At 38.0% G+C, this 19,159-nt stretch overlaps 1 protein-coding gene across 2 annotated transcripts in view; it reads left to right on the top strand.

Moving 5' to 3' along the window:
- The window catches only part of DMD (dystrophin), a 2,133,690-nt gene that overhangs the window by 1,872,235 nt on the left and 242,296 nt on the right, over positions 1 to 19,159 (top strand). The gene's annotated exons all lie outside the window — the stretch shown is intronic.

Here is a 19,159-nt window from a genome sequence, read left to right as displayed (position 1 = left end):
CTTCTGTGGGGTGGGGACTGTCTTTTTTATAGGTTAAAGGTCATAGTTGGAGAGACAGTGAAACATAGTGGAGTGTTGGACTTGGAGCCAGTCAGAATGGAATTTAAGTTCTACTTTCACATTTATTAGCTATGTGAGCAAGGGCCAATCATTTAACCTCTCTTAGCCTGAGGCAACTCTTTAAGATTTATCTACTAAGATATAGAGTGATTGCCATCTACATCCATGGAGGGAATTCTCAGAGGTCTTTGATGTATTGACCTAGGTTATAGGTTAAATACAAGATTGTTCCATATCCTTTAATTGCCCATGACCAGTCCTACCAATAAAGTATCATGATGGTGTCCAACTATGAAATGATCAAGAAAAACAGAGGAAAATAATGGATTCTCTGAGTGAGTTGTGGAATTTGGATCAAATTACAGGTAAATCCCATTGTTACTAACTCCAAGAGACTATACTTGTTATTTACATTGCTGACATTTATGAACTATTGTATCAAGCATTACTTGAAGTAGACCATTGCCCAGAACTTGAAAATTTCTTTGGAAATTTTCCTTGTAAAGATATTTATTTGTTGAAGTAGAATTTGACCTGTATACCTTGATCGAAAGCTCCAGGATGTCTGGGGCTCTCAGACTCATCCTATGTTAGATGGGGCAAAACTTCAGAAAGTTCTTATAATAGAGATGTAGCATAGTCTGTGTCAAGGACACTTCTCCCTCTGACTATGGTACCATTATAGGTCTCTGTCGATGTTCAGGATCAGCCCTACAGCAGAAGCTTGACCCCCAGGCAACAAGGAAATAATAAGTATAGCCATGGCAAACTAGATTTCCAAAAGGACGGGAGTATAACAACATAAATGGCTCTGAATGTCTACATCAAGGAAAGTTCTCTGGAATATAATGGCATACCACAACCTCCTTAAACTCCAAAGGCTCACATGGATCTGAGTTGCTATCTGAAAATAGCCAAATCTGCTCACATCTTGGAGATTCTCTGAAGTTTCTATATAAGCATTTTTAGCCTTCCAATAATAGTTACTATATATGTGATTGATGTGACTCAAAGAAATAATATGATAGTCACTGTGATGTCGTTTGGGGGAATTGCAGATAAGTTTTTCTTTAGTTTTTGCATACTTTGGATCTTTGTTCTTGATTTTCATTTCTCTGGAATAGTCTGTTCGAAATTTCTTTTCTCAGGGCTCTCATATCATTTCCTCCTCCTATCTTCTCTCTCCAAAGTCAACCCTTCCACACAAACCTATGATCCTATGCCCTCTGGACTTCTCCATTGAATTTTAAAACACTGAAGTCTCCCCCATCCTTAAAAAAAATTCTCTAGACCTTAACATCTCCTGAACTCCTATATTTCTGCTGCCTTTTCAGCCAAACTCCTGGGGTGAGAGTGGCTGGTGGGGTGGTGGGCGGAATTGTCTACATTTACAACTTCTACTTTCTCTCCTTTTGAGTCCTCAATTCTTTATATGACCTCCAACCTCATCCATCATTCAACAGAAACTGCTTTCTCCAAAATGATAAATAATGTGTTGGCCTTTTCTCAATCTTTATCTTTTTTGATCTCTCTGCAGCATTTTATGCTTTTGACCACCTCTTCTTCCTGCATTACTTTCCCTTTTTTAAGTTTTCCTTGTGTCTTCTCTCTAGGTTCTTCTACCTTCCTGACCACTGCTCAGTTTTACTTGTTCATCATCCCTAACAATGGGTGTACCCAAAGGTGCTGTCCTGAGATCTCTTGCTACATTCTCCCATTCAGGGACTGCATCAGCTCCCATGGATTTAATTATTATTTCTGTGCAAATGAATCCCAACTATCTACCTAGCCCTAGGTTCACTCTTGAGTTCCAGTCACATCTCCAACTGCCTACTGGATATTTCAAACTAGACATCCCATATTCATCTCATGTTTATCATGTGCAAAATAAGAAATCATTATCATTCCCCTCCAAACCCACCCTTCTTCCAAATTTCCCTGTTTCTGTCAAGAGCACCAAAATCTTTCCAGTTGCCTAGATCCATAACTTTAGTGTTACACTTGACTCTCACTTTCCCTCACCTTATATAGCAAATCACTCTAAGTCTTGTTGGTTCTACTGCCAGAACATCTCTTGGGTCAAGTACTTTCTACTCACACAGCACCCACCCTAGTTCAGGTCCTCATCACATCTCACCTGGACTTTTACAACAGCCTTCTAGTGGGTTTCCCTGATTCAAGTGTATTCTCACTGTAATCCAACCTGTACACGACGGCCGAAGTGATTTTCCTAAAGTGCAGTTCAGATCAAGTAACTCCCCTACTCAGTAAACTCCAATAATACCCTATCACTCTTAGGATCAAATGTAAAGTTTTGTTTTTTTGTTTTGTTTTGTTTTGTTTTGTTTAGTAAGGCAATTGGGGTTAAGTGACTTGCCCAAGGTCACACAGCTAGTACGTGTCAAGTGTTGGGTCTGAGGCCGGATTTGAACTCAGGTCCTACTGACTTCAGGGACGGTGCTCTATCCACTGTGCCACCTAGCTGCCCCCCCCCCCCACCTAGCTGCCCCCAAAGTTTTTTCTTTTATTTTTAAAACCCTTAACAATTTTGCCCCAACATGTATTTCCAGTCTTATTATGCATTTCTTCTTCTTCTTCTTCTTCTTCTTCTTCTTCTTCTTCTTCTTCTTCTTCTTTTTCTTCTTCTTCTTCTTCTTCTTCTTCTTCTTCTTCTTCTTCTTCTTCTTCTTCTTCTTCTTCTTCTTCTTCTCTTCCTCCTCCTTCTCCTTTTCCTCCTCCTCCACCACCTCCTCCTCTACCTCCTTCTTCCCTCTCTCTTTCTCTCTCCCTCCCTTCCTCCCTCCCTCCCAAACTACCCTATCTGCTATTTCTCATGCACAATACTAAATCTCCTATTTCTACATCTTTGCCCTGAATGTCCTTAATGCCTTAGAATTCACCCCATCTTCACCTTTGCCTCTTATAATCCCTTGTTTACTTCAAAACTGTGATTAAACTCCCATCTTTTTTTAATTTTGTTTTTTTTATTTTTTTTCTGGGCTTAAACACTAAAAAAGGTTATTTCCCTACACACAAAAGAGAATTCTCTATGAAACTGTGAATCTCCATTTCATACTTTGTGTTATTTAGAATTATATAATAAATTCTACACATTACTTTCAAGATTGCCTTGCAAAACTCTTCAACATAAAGCCTTTTCTGATCCACCCTCCTAGCTGCTAGTAATCTCCCCACAAAATGAAAATCCTATATATTTTGTATAAGCTCATTTGTATACATGTTGTTTCCTCTGATAAAATTTAAGTTCCTTGAAGACAGGGAGATTTTTTTTTACCTTTGTATTTCCAGCACCTAGCAAAGTTCATGGCATGTAATAAAGGATTAATAAGTACTTGTTGATTGACTGATCAACTGATTTCCAGTCATATAGGTGCAAAACACATGATGGTTCTACTTCCCTATCCTCTGTATACTTCTCAACCCCTTTCTCTCATACATCTTACCTCTAATAACTTCCTTATTAGCTGCTGAAATGACTCCTCAAAGTCCTTATTCTTCCGCATTAGACACTGTAATACATTGTTATCTATGTGTCCGTTTTTAAAGGTTTGCTACTTATGAAGAGAGAGGAAACCTATGCCTATTGTCCAGAACATGACAGGAAACTGGATATATGACCAATATAGTCCATCATTTTCATTAGTCCACCTATATGTTTTTCTGCCTGTCTCTCTCTCTCTCTCTCTCTCTCTCTCTCTCTCTCTCTCACTCTCTCTCTGTCTCACTCTCTGTCTCTGTCTGTTATATATATAACATATATAATGCTATGTAGGAAGAATAAGGACTTTGAGGAGTCATTTCAACGGCTAATAAGGAAGTTATCAGAGGTAAGATGTATGAGAGAAAGGGGTTGAGAGGTAGAGGATAAGGAAGTCGAACGATCATGTGTTTTGTACCTATATGACTATCTGGAAATCAGCATTGTCTATGAACAGTAAGATGACAGTATACTATATTATATTCAGAAAATTGCTTAAAATTTCAAAGACCCTAAGCTCTTCCCTACAGAAAATCCCATCTTTTTTAACAGTAATATTCTCCCAGGGCTAATACATGACTGCAAATTTTAGATCACCAAATCATTGAAGAATCAAAATTATGGGTTCCCCATAATACATGTACATAGGCTGAAAGATACTACCACTAATGATTTCCATGTGACAAATGTTATAAAACATACAGAAAATATTTGGTGATGATGATGAAAATAATATATTGCTTTAATGTTTGCAAAGCACTTTATAAATAATATCTCATTCGATCCCCACAACAACCTTGGGAGGTAAAAGCTATTATCATTCCCATTTTACAAAGAGAGAAATTGAGACAGGCAGAAGTTGTGACTTGACAGAAGCTAAGTGACTTGCTCAAGGTCACATAGCTAGATTTGAACTCAGGTCTTCCTGACTCCAGGTCTAGTGCTTTGTCTACTACACCATGTAGTTGTATAACCAAGAAAAGAGATGAGTTAGCCTTGTGGCAAGACCAAGGTCTTAACGGGACAGCCTGGAAGCTACATGGCGTGCCTAAAGTGTGAGAAGGCTTAGACAAGCAGCTCTAGAATGTTAGGTAGAACTTCTATGGAACATTTAAGTGAGAACTTGGCTAAGAAGTACACAGATTGAGAAGAAGGGTGGGTTGCTAACTAAACATTTGGAGGGAGTAGTGCCATCAATGAAATCATATTTCAATGAAAATAGTAAAGTAAGTATGTGTCTTATCCTCCTACTCAAAATGGCAAGAAAGGTCTTATTTTGCATCGACACACACACACATCTAGCATAGTGTTCTGCATGTGCTTAATAAATGAAGGGGAGAAGCTGGTTACGAATTCAAGCTCAACATGTCCAAAAGAAAACTTATTATATTTCCCCCTTAACCACCTTCTTATTCTGACTTCACTATTTCTGGCAATGGCATCACCATTCTTCCTGTGATCCATGCACAAAACCTTGGTTTTATATATTCTTCCTCTTTCCACTCCTCCCATAGGCAACTAATTACAAATTTCTATAAAGTCTACCTAACTACTAACCCACCTGAATTATATATAACAGTCTCATAATCTCATAATCCCACCTCTAGTTTCCCTCTGCTCCAACATGTTCTCAAGATTTTCAGATTTCCTCCATAAATACTGATTTGTTCATTCTCTTCTCTGCTCAAAACCCTTCAATAGCACCCTATCTACCAAATAAAGTACAAAAGTTCTATCATACAAGGCATTCCACACTCTGTAGCCTCCCCCACACTATTCTACTCAATGTGTTATAAATTACTGCCAGATTCCATCACTTTCTGTCACTTGTATACATCTAGCACTTACCTGTCTCTGTTTTTTTTTATTCAGTTTTATTTTATTTTCAGTTCTGAATTGTCTTCCTCCCACTTCCCTTCCCCTACCCACTGTGAAGACAAGAAAAACGAAACCCATCACACACATGTAAAATCAAGCAAAAGAAATCCCAGCTTAGCCATGTTAAAAAAAAAAAAAAGCTTCAGTCTGTACTCAGTTCATCACCTTTCTCTGTCTGGAGGTGGATAGCATGTTTCATCATGAGTGTTCTGGAATTGTGGTTTCCGGCCTCTGAGTCCTTATTCACATTGCACTCTAGATCTATAATTTCTCCTCTGTAGTCTTTGAACATCTTGAATCGTACCCATCCTCTAAAACAACTCAAATCTAAGACTTCCCTGATCTTCCCAGGGAGACATCTTCTTTCAACCTTCCCAACACCTAGTGCTTCAAGTAGTTGGCATTTAGTAAATGGTTATTGAATGAATAACAGAGCAAAAGTAAACATCTTTCCAGAACAGAGAATAGGCTTTTCCCCCCAATTTCTCATGAAGTATTTAATAATTTCTAGTATTCTCTAAAGCAGAATTTCTCCTAATGGGAGATTTGATATGCTTTATGGATCCTCAGATCCAGACATTCCCGATGAAAGGGTGGGACTAGAGATTAAATAGAATAAGGAATAAGATCTTTCATTTGAATTCAAATCAATATATGTTTTTAATCATCTACTAAGTACAAGGCATCCTTCTAGGCTCTGGGAATAGACAAAAATGAAGCACTCTCTGCCCTCTATTAGTTTATATTCTATCAGGAAGATGCAACGTACATATAAAAGGAAAAATAAGATTCGCTGAATGAATGAGTATGAACAACGTGGGAGGAGGGGACTCAAAGAAAGTTTTGTTTAGGAAATGACCCCTGAGTTGAGATTTTTAAGGAAACTAGAGATTCTGAGTGGCAAAAGTAAGGAAGAAGTGCTTTATAGGCATGGGGGACAGCCTGTGAACAAAAATTGGATAAGAAATATTGAGTTTGGCAGTTTCTTAAGGAAGGGGAAGACCTGAGTATATTTGTTGGCAGCAGGCAGGATTAGAGTCACAGATTTAAAAGCATTCAGTACATATGGAGATTTTGAACATGAGAGAGAGGTGGAAGGATGAAAGAGGTGAGGAAGAGGACAGATGCCTTCAAAAGATGAAGAGAGGATTAAAAATGCAAGTAGAGGATGTTGCCTTGTCATGAGCATGACTGACATTTCTTCCTCAAACACAAGAACTAGGGAGGAGAGAATGAAGAGAAGTGGTCTGAGACCTACTATAGGAGGGAAGAATAGGGAGCTTGTAGCAGATAACCTTTCTTTTGTTCAGTAAGATAAGAAATGAGTTCTTCTGGTGAGAGAGAAGGGCCAGGGAACAGTTTTAGTTACCTGAAGAAAGGGAAGGATGAGACTAACTATTGAAGGCATTGTTATAGAGAGTCAAGTAGCACTGATGACCCAGGTGACATTCAAAATACAAATACACAAAAAAAGACACAAATACGTAGTTGAACCAGTCAGCAAGATCGAATGACTTTCTCCAGCAGGATTAAGCAGCATGCTAATAGAAACAAAGAAAGAGGATGGTGGGTAAAACAGGGCTTGGGTTGGTAAGTTTGAGTGACACTATGACATTGAGTCAAAGAATGGCTAAGCATAGGGTGAAAGCTGTGAAGGGAGGAAAATGGAACTAGATTGGGATTGATGGACTGGGAGAACAGACAGTGTGGAGAGACTAGATGTCACAGGGAAGGCTATGAATCAGTTGCTGTCTTTGTTGGAAAACAGTGATGTCCTGAGTCATACACAGGCTAGCCCCAAATGCAAGATTCAGATCTGGAGAGATTGAGTCAGTAAGGTAAATAGTGATTTTAAGCCCCTTTTATTAAATATAAACAAACACTGAGTGAAAACATGTAGACATTCAGCAAGCATATGCAGGTGCAGCTCTCCAAGCCCTTGCCTAAGGGAGTGTATCCAAGTCAATAATAGCACCTTGTCTAAGAATCAACAAATTCAGATCCAAAGAGTTTCCCTTTCTTCTTGATACTGGTTTTTAAGGTTCCCCCAAAAGTGAGCCTTAGTGCATTCAGCCTATTCCTGTTCCAATTCCCCATGACTAAAGGGTATACATGTGATTTAAATCATTAATGACATGCAACCTAAACAGGCCCCTCAAGGCCCAAAGCCTAAGCAGAACAAATAATACCTAAGGCAATTCCCCATCCCAGTCCTGCCATTGCCATACTAGGACCGAAACTGTATAATATACTTAGGAATAAATGTCCCAGATGACCATTCTAAGTTAACAAATAAACCACCCAAGAAGAACTTTACATAAAACATACCTAATCAAAGAAAAGGGGAAAAAGCAGACACAGTTAAAATGACAACCACCTTCCCAGACTCAGAACATCCATGCCATGATGTCACCAGATCAAAAATAATGATCACCAGTCAAAGAGATCACAGTGGAGCCTGAGGTCAATTAAAAATGCACCAAACTAGCACCAAACAGCAACTGAAAGCTGGCCACCAGAATCAAAAGACTCAAAGGATGTGTCTGCTATGTAACATGTAACATCTGCAAAAATATATTTGGATGAACTAAAGAGTTTACAGAAGCTAAAGAGTTTATAAGCAGCTTGCTTGCAATCTGCCTCTGGGCCTACGATAACATCTTCCCTCTGCTTGCTCTGCTTCTCATTTCCTGTTCCAAAGTCCCTTGGCTACTATCTCTCCCTCATGGAGACACCCACCTGTAAGTGAGTGAAACCAAAACTTTTAGCCAAGACTATAATGATCTCCAAGTTTTTCCAAGGATGCCATTGGCCACCCTCTGACTTTTACCCCTGGGCTAGACAGAAAAATTAACTAGGCAAACCCTTCTCCTATTTCTCAGGGACTCACAACAGTATGAGTTGGGCTCAACAGAAGCCCATCAGTGGATCAGGTTTTTCTGAAACCACTGCCTTCATCATTTCTTATAGTACAGTAGTATTGCATCACATTTATAGATCATAACTTGTTCAACCATTCCCCAACTGATGGACATCCTATCAATTTCCAGTGCTTTGCCACCACAAAAAAAACTGCCATATTTTTTGTATGTGTAAGTCCTTTTCCTCTTTCTTTGATCTGTGTGGTGCAGACATAGTAGCAGTATTTCTGGGTCAGAGGGTATACACTTAGAACTTACAGCTTAGAACTGTGCCTTTTGGGCATAGTTCCAAATTATTTTTTTGAAAATGGTTGGACTAGTTCACAGCTCCACTAACAGTACATTAGTGTATTTGTTTTCCCACAACCTCTTCTGCATTTGTCATTTACCTTTTCTGTCATCTAAGCCATCTTAATGTATGGTGGTACCTTAGAGTTGTCTTAATTTGTGTTTTTCTAATTATTAGAGATTTAGAGATTTTTTTTTCATATGGCTATAGACAGCTTTGATTTTTTTTTTCCTTTGAAAAATGTCTGTTCATATCCTTTGCCTATTTATCATTTGGGGAATGGCTCTTTATATATTTTAGAAATGAGATCTTCATCAAAGAAATTTGCCGCAAAGTTGTTTTTTTTAACCCAGTTTCCTACTTTTCTTCTCATTTTAGCTGCATTGGCTTTATTTATACAAAATCTTTTAAGTTTTATATGATCAATATTACCCATTTTATCTCCCAGAAACCTTTCGATCTCTGGTTTGGTCATAAAATCTTCCCCTATCCGAAGATATGACAGGTAATTTCTTCCTTGTGCCACTAATTTGCTTATTTTGAACTTGTCTTGGTATTCAGTATCAAATGTTAGTCTGTATCTAGTTTTTGTCAGACTACTTTCCAGTTTTCCCAAAAGTTTTTTGTGAAATAGTAAGCTCTTTTCCCAAGAGCAGGGGTCATTGGGCTAATCATACACTAGGTAACTGTGCTCATTTGCTTCTACGTATCCATTTAATCTGTTCCACTGATCAGTCTAGCTATTACTTACCCAGTACCAAATAATTTTTATGTTTACAGCTTTGCAGCATAGTTTGATATTTGGTACAGCAAGGCCCCTTTCCTTGTCCTTTTTTTCTTTTTTTCAATGATCCTCTTAAAATTCTTAACCATTTTTTTTCCTCCAAATGAAATTTTTTTTTCAGCTCTGTAAAGTAATACTTTAGTATTTTGGTATGGCACTGAATAAGTAAATTAATTTAGATAGTGTTGTCATTTTATTACATTGACTCAGCCTCGCCCCAAGCAATTACTATTTCTCCAATTGTTTAGATCTGTCTTTATTTGCAAGAAAAGTGTTTTGTAATTGTGTTCATATAATCCCTGGGTTTGTCTTGTCAGGTAGACTCCCAAGTATTTTATAATGTCTGAACTTATTTTAAATGGAATTTTTCTTTGTATATTTTCCTGCTGGATTTTGTTGGTAATATGCAGAAAAGCCAATGATTTGTGTGGGTTTGTTTTATGTTCTGCAACTTTGCTGAAGTAATTGTTTCAATTAGTTTTTTAGTTGACTCTCTAGAGATCTTTAGGTAAACCATCATATCATCTGTAAAAAGTGGTAGTTTTGTTTCCCTATTGACTATTGCTTATTTCTGCAATTTCTTTTTCTTGTCTTATTGCTACAACTAGCATTTCTACAATAATAAATAGTAGGGATAATAGACATCTTTGCTTCACTACTGATCTTATTGGAAAAACTTCTAGCTTTTCCTTATTATAGATAATGCTTGTTCTTGGTTTTAGATAAATATTACTTATCATTTTTAGGAAATTTCCACTTACTCCTGTGCTTTATAGGATTTTTAACAGGTATGGACGTTGTATTTTTGTCAAAAGATTTTTCTGCATCTATTCAAGTAATCATGTGATTTTGACTGGTTTTTTTTTATTCATATGGTCAATTTTGCTTATAGTTTTCCTAATATTGAACCAACCTTGCATTCCTAGGATAAATCTAGCCTGATCATACTGTATGATCTTTGTTAACTTGCTAGTATTTTATTAAATTAAATTTAAAATTTTTGCACCAATATTCATTAGAGGAAATGGTCTATATTTTCTCTTTTTCTATTTTGACTCTCCCTGGTTTAGGTATCAAGACCATAATTCTGTCATAGAAGAAATATTGTAGGACTCCTTCTTTACAAATTTTTCAGTTTACGTAGTACTGGAAATAATTGTTCTTTAAATGTTTTGCAGAATTTGCTTGTAAATCCATCTATCTGGTCTTAAGGTTTTTATTTTGCTTTTTTTTTTTTCTTACAGGGCTCATTTATATCTTGTTCAATCTCTTTTCCTAAATTAGGGTTATTCAAGTATTCTATTTCCTGTTCTGTTAATCTAAGTAATTTGTATTGTTGTAAATATTCATACCTTTCATGTAGATAATCAGTTTTATTGGCATATAGTTGGTCAAAATAACTCCTAATAATTGTTTTTATTTCTAATTCATTGTATATGAATTCACCTTTTTCATTTTTGATACTGGTAATTTTGTTTTCTTTTTTCAATCAAATTATTGGGTTTTTTTAGTTTAGTTTAGTTTTTTATTCTTTTTTAATCCCATAAAACCAGCTCCTAGTTTTATTTACTTACTTTACTTTCAATTTTGTTAATCTCCTTTGATATTTCAGGATTCCTATTTTAGTGTTGAATTGGGTTTTATTAATTTATTCTTTTTCTAGTTTACTTTTAGTTGCATGCCCAATTTGTTGATCTGTTCTTTCTTTTATTGATATAAGTATTTAGATATATCAGTTTCCCCCCAAGTACTGCTTTACCTAAGCCCATGAACTTTTTTATGGTTGTATCATTGTCGTCATTATTTGTAATGAAATTATTGATTGTTTCTATGATTTGTTCTTTAACCCACCCATTCTTTAGAATTAGGTTATTTTATTTCTAATTAATTTTTAGTCTATACTTCAACGGCCCTTTATTGAATGTAATTTTTACTGCATTATGGTCAGAGAAAGATGCATTTAATGCATTTACTATTATTACTTTTCTGAATCTGTGCAGTTTTTATGCCCCAATAGGTGACCATTTGGGGGAAGTACTATGCACAAATAAGAAATAGCATATTCCTTTCTATTCCCATTCTTTATTCTGCAGGGGACTATCATAACTAACTTTTCTAATATTCTATTCATCTCCTTAACTTCTTCCTGGTTTCTTTTTTAAGAGATAGATTTATCTAGATGTGAAAGAGGTAAATTGAATTTCTCCACTAATTTAGTTTCATTTTCTATTTCCTCTTCTAATTTGTATAACTTTTCCTTTCAAAATTTGAATGCTATGCCATTTGATGAGTATGTGTTCAGTATTTATATCAATTCATAGTCTATGGTACCTTTTAGCAAAATATAGTTTCCCTGGTTGTCTCTTTTAATTAGATGTATTTTTGTTTTTGCTTTCTCTGAGATCATGATTGCCACCCTTATCCTTTTTACTTCAGCTGAAGCATAACAGATTTTGCTCTAGCCCTTTCTTTTAATTCTATGTGGATATTTCTGTTTCTTGTGTATTTCTTATAAACAATATTTGATTCTGGATTTTGGATTCTTGTTTCTAATCTATTCTACTATCTTCTTCTCTTTCAAGGATATCATCCCATCCATATTCACAATTATGATGGCTAATTGTACATTTCCTTCCATCTTATTCCTTTACACTTATCCTTCTTTTTTTTACCCTGTCCCCTCTTTAGGAGACCATTTTGTTTCTAATCATTGCATGTCTTAATCTACCCTTCTTCTCCTCCCTCCCCCCCCCCTTTCTTTTAACCCCTTTGCCTTCTGCTTCCTTGTTGCATAATTAATTTCTGGACCCAACTGTGTGTATATGTGTAATTTTCCCTCCTTGAACCAGTTCAAATGACTGTGAGGTTCAAGCATTTCCCACTCCTTCCCCCACTGTCTCCTACACAGTATAAACTTTTCCTTTTATGACCTATTTATGTGAGCTAATTTCTCATTCTTCCTATCCCTCCCTACCCCTTCCAGTTCATTCTTCTTCCCCACCCAACCATTCTTCTTTTGAGATCATATCAACATAATGGAATCACACCCCGACCCTCTGTCTAATTAGATTTCCTCTAACACCCCTGGTGATGATACAGTTTTGAGGGGTTACATGTATCCTCTCCTCATATAAGATTGTAAACAGTTTAATATTGTTTAGTCCCTTGTGATTTCTCACTCATATTTACCTTTATATGCTTCTCTTGAGTCTTGTGTATGAATGTCAAATTTTCTATTTAGTTTGGTCTTTTCATCAGGAATACTTGAAAGTCTTTCATTTCATTAAATATTCATTTTTCTCCCTGTAGTTTGCCCCTCTAAAATCCCCAGTTTTGCTGGAGAGATTACTCTTGGCTGTAATCCTTTGCCTTCCAGACCCTTTGCCTTCCAGATGATCATATTCCAAGACGTCTATTTCTTTTAAGTGATGACTGCTAATCTTATATGATCCTGACTGTGATTCCATGATAGTTGAAATCTTTCTTTTTAGTTACTTGACCTGGGAGTTCTGGATTTTGGCTGTCATATTCCTGAGAATTTTCATTTTGGGGGAATCCCTTTTAGGAAGCAATTGGTACACTCTTTCAATTTCTACTTTGCCCTCTTGTTCTAAGATCCCTGAGCAGTTTTCTTTTATAATTTCTTGAAATATGATGTCTAGACTCTTTTGTTCTTGGATTTCTGGTAGTCTAGTGATTCTCAACGTTCTTTTTTTTTCTCTTCCTTTTTTTGGGGGGGGGCAGTTGGGGTTAAGTGACTTGTCCAGGGTCACAAAGCTAGTAAGTATCAAGTGTTTGGTCTGAGGCCAGATTTGAACTCAGGTCCTCCTGACTTCAGGGTCAGTGCTCTATCCACTGTGCCATCTAGCCACCCCTAGTCTAGTGATTCTTAAATGATCTCTCCTCAATCTATTTTCCAGATAATTTGTTTTTCCTGTAAAATATTTCATATTTTTTCCATCTTTTGACCATGTTTTTTGTTTATTTCTTGATGTCTCATGATCTCATTTGCTTCCATTTGTCAATCCTAATTTTTAAGGAGTTACTTTCTTTAGTAATGTTTTGTGCCTCCTTTATAAAACTGTTAATTCTCTTTAACTTTCTTGCATAGCTCTCAGTTTTTGTAAATTTTTTTGTTCTTTTTTAAAAACTCTTCTAGGAATTCTTGTTAGGAATGTGTCCAATCTGCATTTTTTCTTTGAGAATTTGCTGTTTTCAAGTCATTCTTTTCTTCTGTGTTTGTGTCTTGAGCTTCCATCTCTCCCTATTAGCTCTTTATAAAGATCAGTTTCTTTTTGTTTTGTTTTGTTTGTTTTCTCATTCTTCTAACCTACTTCTTGACTTTGTTAGTGCTAGGTTCTGCTCACTCCTGGGGGCAACATCTAGCTGCCATCTCTTCCTCTTCTCAGTGATGGTTCAGGGGTCCCCTGGGATCTATTTCTCCCCCAATACTTTTCTGGTTCTCAGTCTTAAATTCCTTATTGTCTCTGGGCACTGAAATGTTCCTCAATACTGCTGCCACTGCTGTACTTCTGGCCAGCCCATACTATATTGTCCATAGACCTCTCTAACTTCTAAGCTGCTCTGGCCTGAAAAAAAATGATGCACTGACTTTTTTCTTGGCTTTCCCATCAGAATTTAGTCTGGTGCATTTTCTAGGTTGTTATGGAGATGTGTTGGGTCAACTGGGCAAAAATGCCGAATCTCACTTTGCCAACTTGCTGCTACCTCCCTAAGCCCATAATAATCTAAGCTGTTCAAAAGGCAAGTACTTGGGTGGTTCAGAGTGTCTAAATCCTCACAGGGAGTCATCAAGGTGGCCAGAGATGACAGTTATCAAGGAGAAAAGGCTCACTGGTATATGACCTTTATGGAGATCAACAGAGAGGGTCCTGGCACATTCCTAGGTCCTTTCTAACCTATTAAAGTCCATGTCTACTGACGTGGTAGAAATCTTCTGGGGATATGGCCCTGCTTGGTGTTAATTATGATGAATGATTTGGGCAACTATAAGGGCTTCCAATGAGTAAGCTGGGCTGATGAAATAATAACCTAAACTAAAATCACACCCCACAAACCCAATAATTCCATCTCCACTATACATTTGGACTGACTTATATGATAGGTGCACATACTTTCAGTCATCCTCTCAAAACAGTAATCTTTTCCCCCGTGTAGTTATTCCTCCTGTATCCCACAGACCCCAGTGTTCTGAAGACCACCTTTCACCAAATAAACTGTCACCTGAGCATGGAATCTGTACTCTTCTTTTAATCCACTGGTAAGAATTTAACAAGTTTGGGGAGCTTGGTCCCCCTTCTGATAAGCTATGATTTCATAAGATGAGGGCACCAAAAGTTAGTCCAGTCAGGGCAGAGGAGGCATCAGGACCAAGGACCCTATTATTTCTTCCTTCATATTCTCCTGGAATTTCCCAACCAAGTGTTATGAGGCTTGGCATCAATCTCCCTCTTAGCAACTCCTTATTTTAATAATAATATCTATAAACTCCCACCAAGACAAGACCTCTTGACTCCCTGTCCTCTTAGTGTAAGCTACCTGAGGGAGCACAGCCACTTGAGTCTGCCTAACAACAGGAAGGCCCACCCTACATTCAATCTTCAAAAGCACACCTACCCAATCTTTCAGAGTAATAAATGGGGGAAGAATCAACTGCTTCTAAACAGAAAGAACTCTGTTCAAGAGTTTGGCTCTATTGCCTCTGAAACAGGATGTTTGTAAGGGAATGGGGATTGTTCAGCTGATCAATATTATATAACTAATCAAGAATGATTATTAAGATAAGTGTCTTCTGAAGCCTGCTTCCACACAGGAATAGGGTGGGCAAATAATTTGTCATAAGAGAGTCAGTCCTGCCTGATACCCTCCTGAATCCATCAGAAAAGAGATAAAAGTCTCCTATCTGGATCTGATAGGAAATCAATACAAACTTACAATGGGTGGGGGAAGGGGGGAGGGATCCTTGGGTAATTGTCTCAATTTATGGAAATCAAAGGATTTATAGGACTTGAAACTAAGAAGAGATTTTAGAGGCCATCCTTCATTTTACAAATAAAACAATAGCCCAGAGATGTAGCAAGAGGCTTGGTGTTTTACACTGAATGATTATGGTAAACAGATACATCATTGCTTATCTCAGATAGTTTGGTGAAGCAGAATAAGTAGTACCTCTATACATGGTTGCTGAATCCATTCCTTGGTCACTTAATGGTAAAAGAGAACTGAGGTTTTGTTTTCTCAGAAGTTTCAGTGACTAGCACTTTGTGATATTTCCTCCACTTGTGGCAGTGTTTTCTAGACAATGGGGCTCCCAAATCCTGTCTCTGAGAAGGACCAGTGCTAGACACCCATTTTCCCACATCTAATGGATAGAGCAAGAAGACAGAGCTGCTACAGTAATAGCCTTGATATCAGCTAAAGGCCTCTTCTACCTGGACATTCAGAGGCAATAGGTGGCTGTTAGAAAAGGGAGAAGAAGATGGTGTGGTGAGAGTGTAAGGTGAGAATATAAGAGAAGTAACTGTTTAAAAAGCTAATGGGTTAATCTCCAGTAATACGGTGCCTTATCTCTTCTAGGGAATCTCTCCCTACCTACTCCATATTCCCTTATTCTACTGATCCCAGGCCCACACAGCCTCCATGTTATTTAGTAGCCTTTCTGCAGCATCCCTCCAGAATTTGCAGGTGCCCAACTGTTCTCATTCCCCTTTAAGTCACATCACCCAGGGCAAAATCTCTGCTTAGGTCACCTTAGCTTCAAAACCATCCCATTTCTATTCTTCATAGAACAATAGCTGCTTTAATTGAGCGCATTGGTTATTATATTATATGGGCTGGACTAGGAAAGGCTGAGATCCCTTCCAACTCTCACATTTTTATGAGCTCTTTGCTTTGAATATCTCTTTAGAGCCCATCTTAAACAACTGTACTGCACTTCCAGCAGGACAGTATATAACAGGCTGCTCTCTGTTATTGACAGGTCCTTATAGAGATAAATAGATCCATTTCAAAGAAATCCAGTCCAGGAAAAACTAGTCTTTTCAGAACATGCCTTGGAAGTAGCCAGCCCTGTGCTTTGCACATAGTAGGCATAATCATTTGAATGAATGAATATAAGTAACTGAGTAGACCATAATCCTGTACTTGATAGCCGGAAAGGTAGATTTCTTCTTTAGACAGAAGAAATTGGAATACACCCTGAAGCTTGGGCTTTAATACGGTGCCTTGCACAGAGTAGATGCTCAGTGAATATTTGTTGAATTAATTAATTTACTCTTATTTTTGGTGCTTAGCTACAAATGCTTATGATGTTCCTGATGATATGGTGCTTTTAAAATTCTGTTACAGCACTTAACCTGGTGGCCTTTCTTCTAGTACTACATTTTTACCAGCTGCCTAGGTACCATCTAAAGAAGAATTTCCATTTCACTATTCGTTCTAAATTTTAAAACCATTAATTTAATTGAGTGACCTTCTTGTTCTCATATTATGAGACACAGTAAAAGAACAGACTGATCAGGTTTCACTTACAGGCTTTATAATCTTAACTGCCTTAATCAAACCCCCATTTAATTCTTTTTCTTTCTAGCCAAAGGAAGTTCAACATTTAGAGTTTCTCTGACTCATGTGGCCAAACAGGTCATTTTAGTCTTCAGAAGTGCCAAATCTTTACCTTTTACACGTGCCGAATAAAGGAAAAGTAGAATAAAAACTTTAACTTTGAGTAATTATCACTGACATTTTGCTTAACAGCATACTCCTGTCCTCATTACCATTGTCATCAAGGGATGAATTTGAAATGTGCACTGCCAAAAACGTACATTGTAAAATCTCCCTAATGAACAAATCACAGTGGAATCTGAGTAATACTATGTCGAATCATTTCAGACTCCAGTCATTTGGTGATTCTAGCAACATGCTCTTGTCACAGCAAGAATAACATAAGCAGTAAGGGGGGGGGGGGCAGAGGATCTCTAGTCTACGAGAAAACTGCCAGCCCCTTAACAGCACACTTCTGCCTTCATCACCATTGTCGTTAAGGGATGAATTTGCCTTATGTTCTTGAAACCAGTTCCCTCTTCTTCTGCAGCCAATCAGCAACTATTTTGCGAATACCTACTTTTCCATATTCTTATGAAATTAGATCATAGATTTGGTCATTGATAGGACCCTAGAGGTCATCTACTCCAACTCTCCATTTTTACAGATGAGAATATTAGAGCCTAGAGAGGAAAAGAGACTTGTCTAAGGTCAAACAGGTGGTAAATAGCCAAGCTAGGGGTGTGTAAGTAAGGTGAATTTCGGTGTGTGTAAAGTGGATCTTTTGTTATTCTTTCTTAGAGTTTTCTTCCCAGGATCCACAGCCATAACAATCTCTACTTCCCAGGTTTTAGATGTGAGTTCTCACGATCATGGTTCAAAACAGTTTCTACCATGCTTGCACAGCAGATATAGGGATGAAGTGATGTAAAATTGTGAGGCTATTGCTGGCAATATTCCTTCTTTGTCTGTTGCCATATAAAGCAAGTGGGCACTGGTCAGTGACTGGGGACCCCCATAGGGGTAAATGAGCGAGTTGAATGCTGTGTGTGCCTTGACTGGCCCTCATCAAGGCTTGGGAGGGGGAAATCTGTATGTTTGCCTCAACCAGCCCCCATTGAGACTTGAGGGGATTTAGGGGAGTACACAAGTTGTGCTGGTCTCGATTGACCCCATCGAGATGAAGGGTAGTTGCCCCCCCCTTCATGATGGCCCCTGTGAGAAGGGTTGTTAGGGAATGCTATAGGAGTTGGAGCTCCCATTATCAGCAAACTCTCTTTGAGAAGACTAGACTAGAATAAAGTAAGCTTATTTAACCCCTTATTATGACTCCATTCCTGTCTTCCTGTTTGACCAGATCAAAGCTAACCTGCTAGTGAGAGAGGTACTAGAAGCCCTCCTGTATCTCTTTCTTAAGAAGTGGCATAGTCGGTGTATTTATTTGTTCAACAAGGTGTATGTGGTGTTCAGAGAGGACTAGCACCTCTGGTGTGAGGGCTTGCCAGCCCTTTTCAGGGCTGGTCAACCACTTTTGGTTTCCACCTGTCACCCAACTCTCATCTGTAGCTTCAAGAAGTTACAGCATCCATAGCAGCCACAACCTGGTAAAACCATCTCCAAAGACAAGCTAAGTCAGATTAAAGGTGATCAACAGGCCTCAGACCCTGATGTGAGTTAAAGAGTCTACTATCCCAAGCATGTGAAGACTTCCCCTGGTGGAATGGGTACATATCCAACAGCCATGAAGGTGGCTGAAGCAGGTTGTGTGGAGCACTTAGAGCTTTGTGAGACATCTAAAATGCCAAGGTCATCCACTGCATCCCAGGTCATCGCCAATCATCTTGACTTTTATCTTGCCATTGGACTTCGATGACTCTGGAAGAGAGAGAGAGAGGCTGATGACTTTATGAAGCTGTCTTGCACCTAAAACCTTCTATGTGTGTTGTGTCCCCATTAGAACGTGAGCACCTTGAGAACAGGTACTGTCTTGATTTCTTTGTGTTTCCAGAGCTTTGCACATAGTAAGCATTTAATAAATGCTCTATTCAGTCATGTATCTCACCTTTGAAGGAATGAAGAGGGCTAAGAAAAGGTCTCAATTTCTGCTGGTTGTTAACAGGTGGCAAAGTTCAATTTGAAGGATGGACAATCTGGAACTCACCATCTAA

The sequence above is a fragment of the Vombatus ursinus genome, unplaced genomic scaffold, assembly GCF_900497805.2.
Source record: "Vombatus ursinus unplaced genomic scaffold, bare-nosed wombat genome assembly UNPS02004827.1, whole genome shotgun sequence".
NCBI lineage: Eukaryota > Metazoa > Chordata > Mammalia > Diprotodontia > Vombatidae > Vombatus > Vombatus ursinus.
Note: the sequence above shows the minus strand (reverse complement) of the source record. Positions and strands in the feature narration are given on the sequence as shown.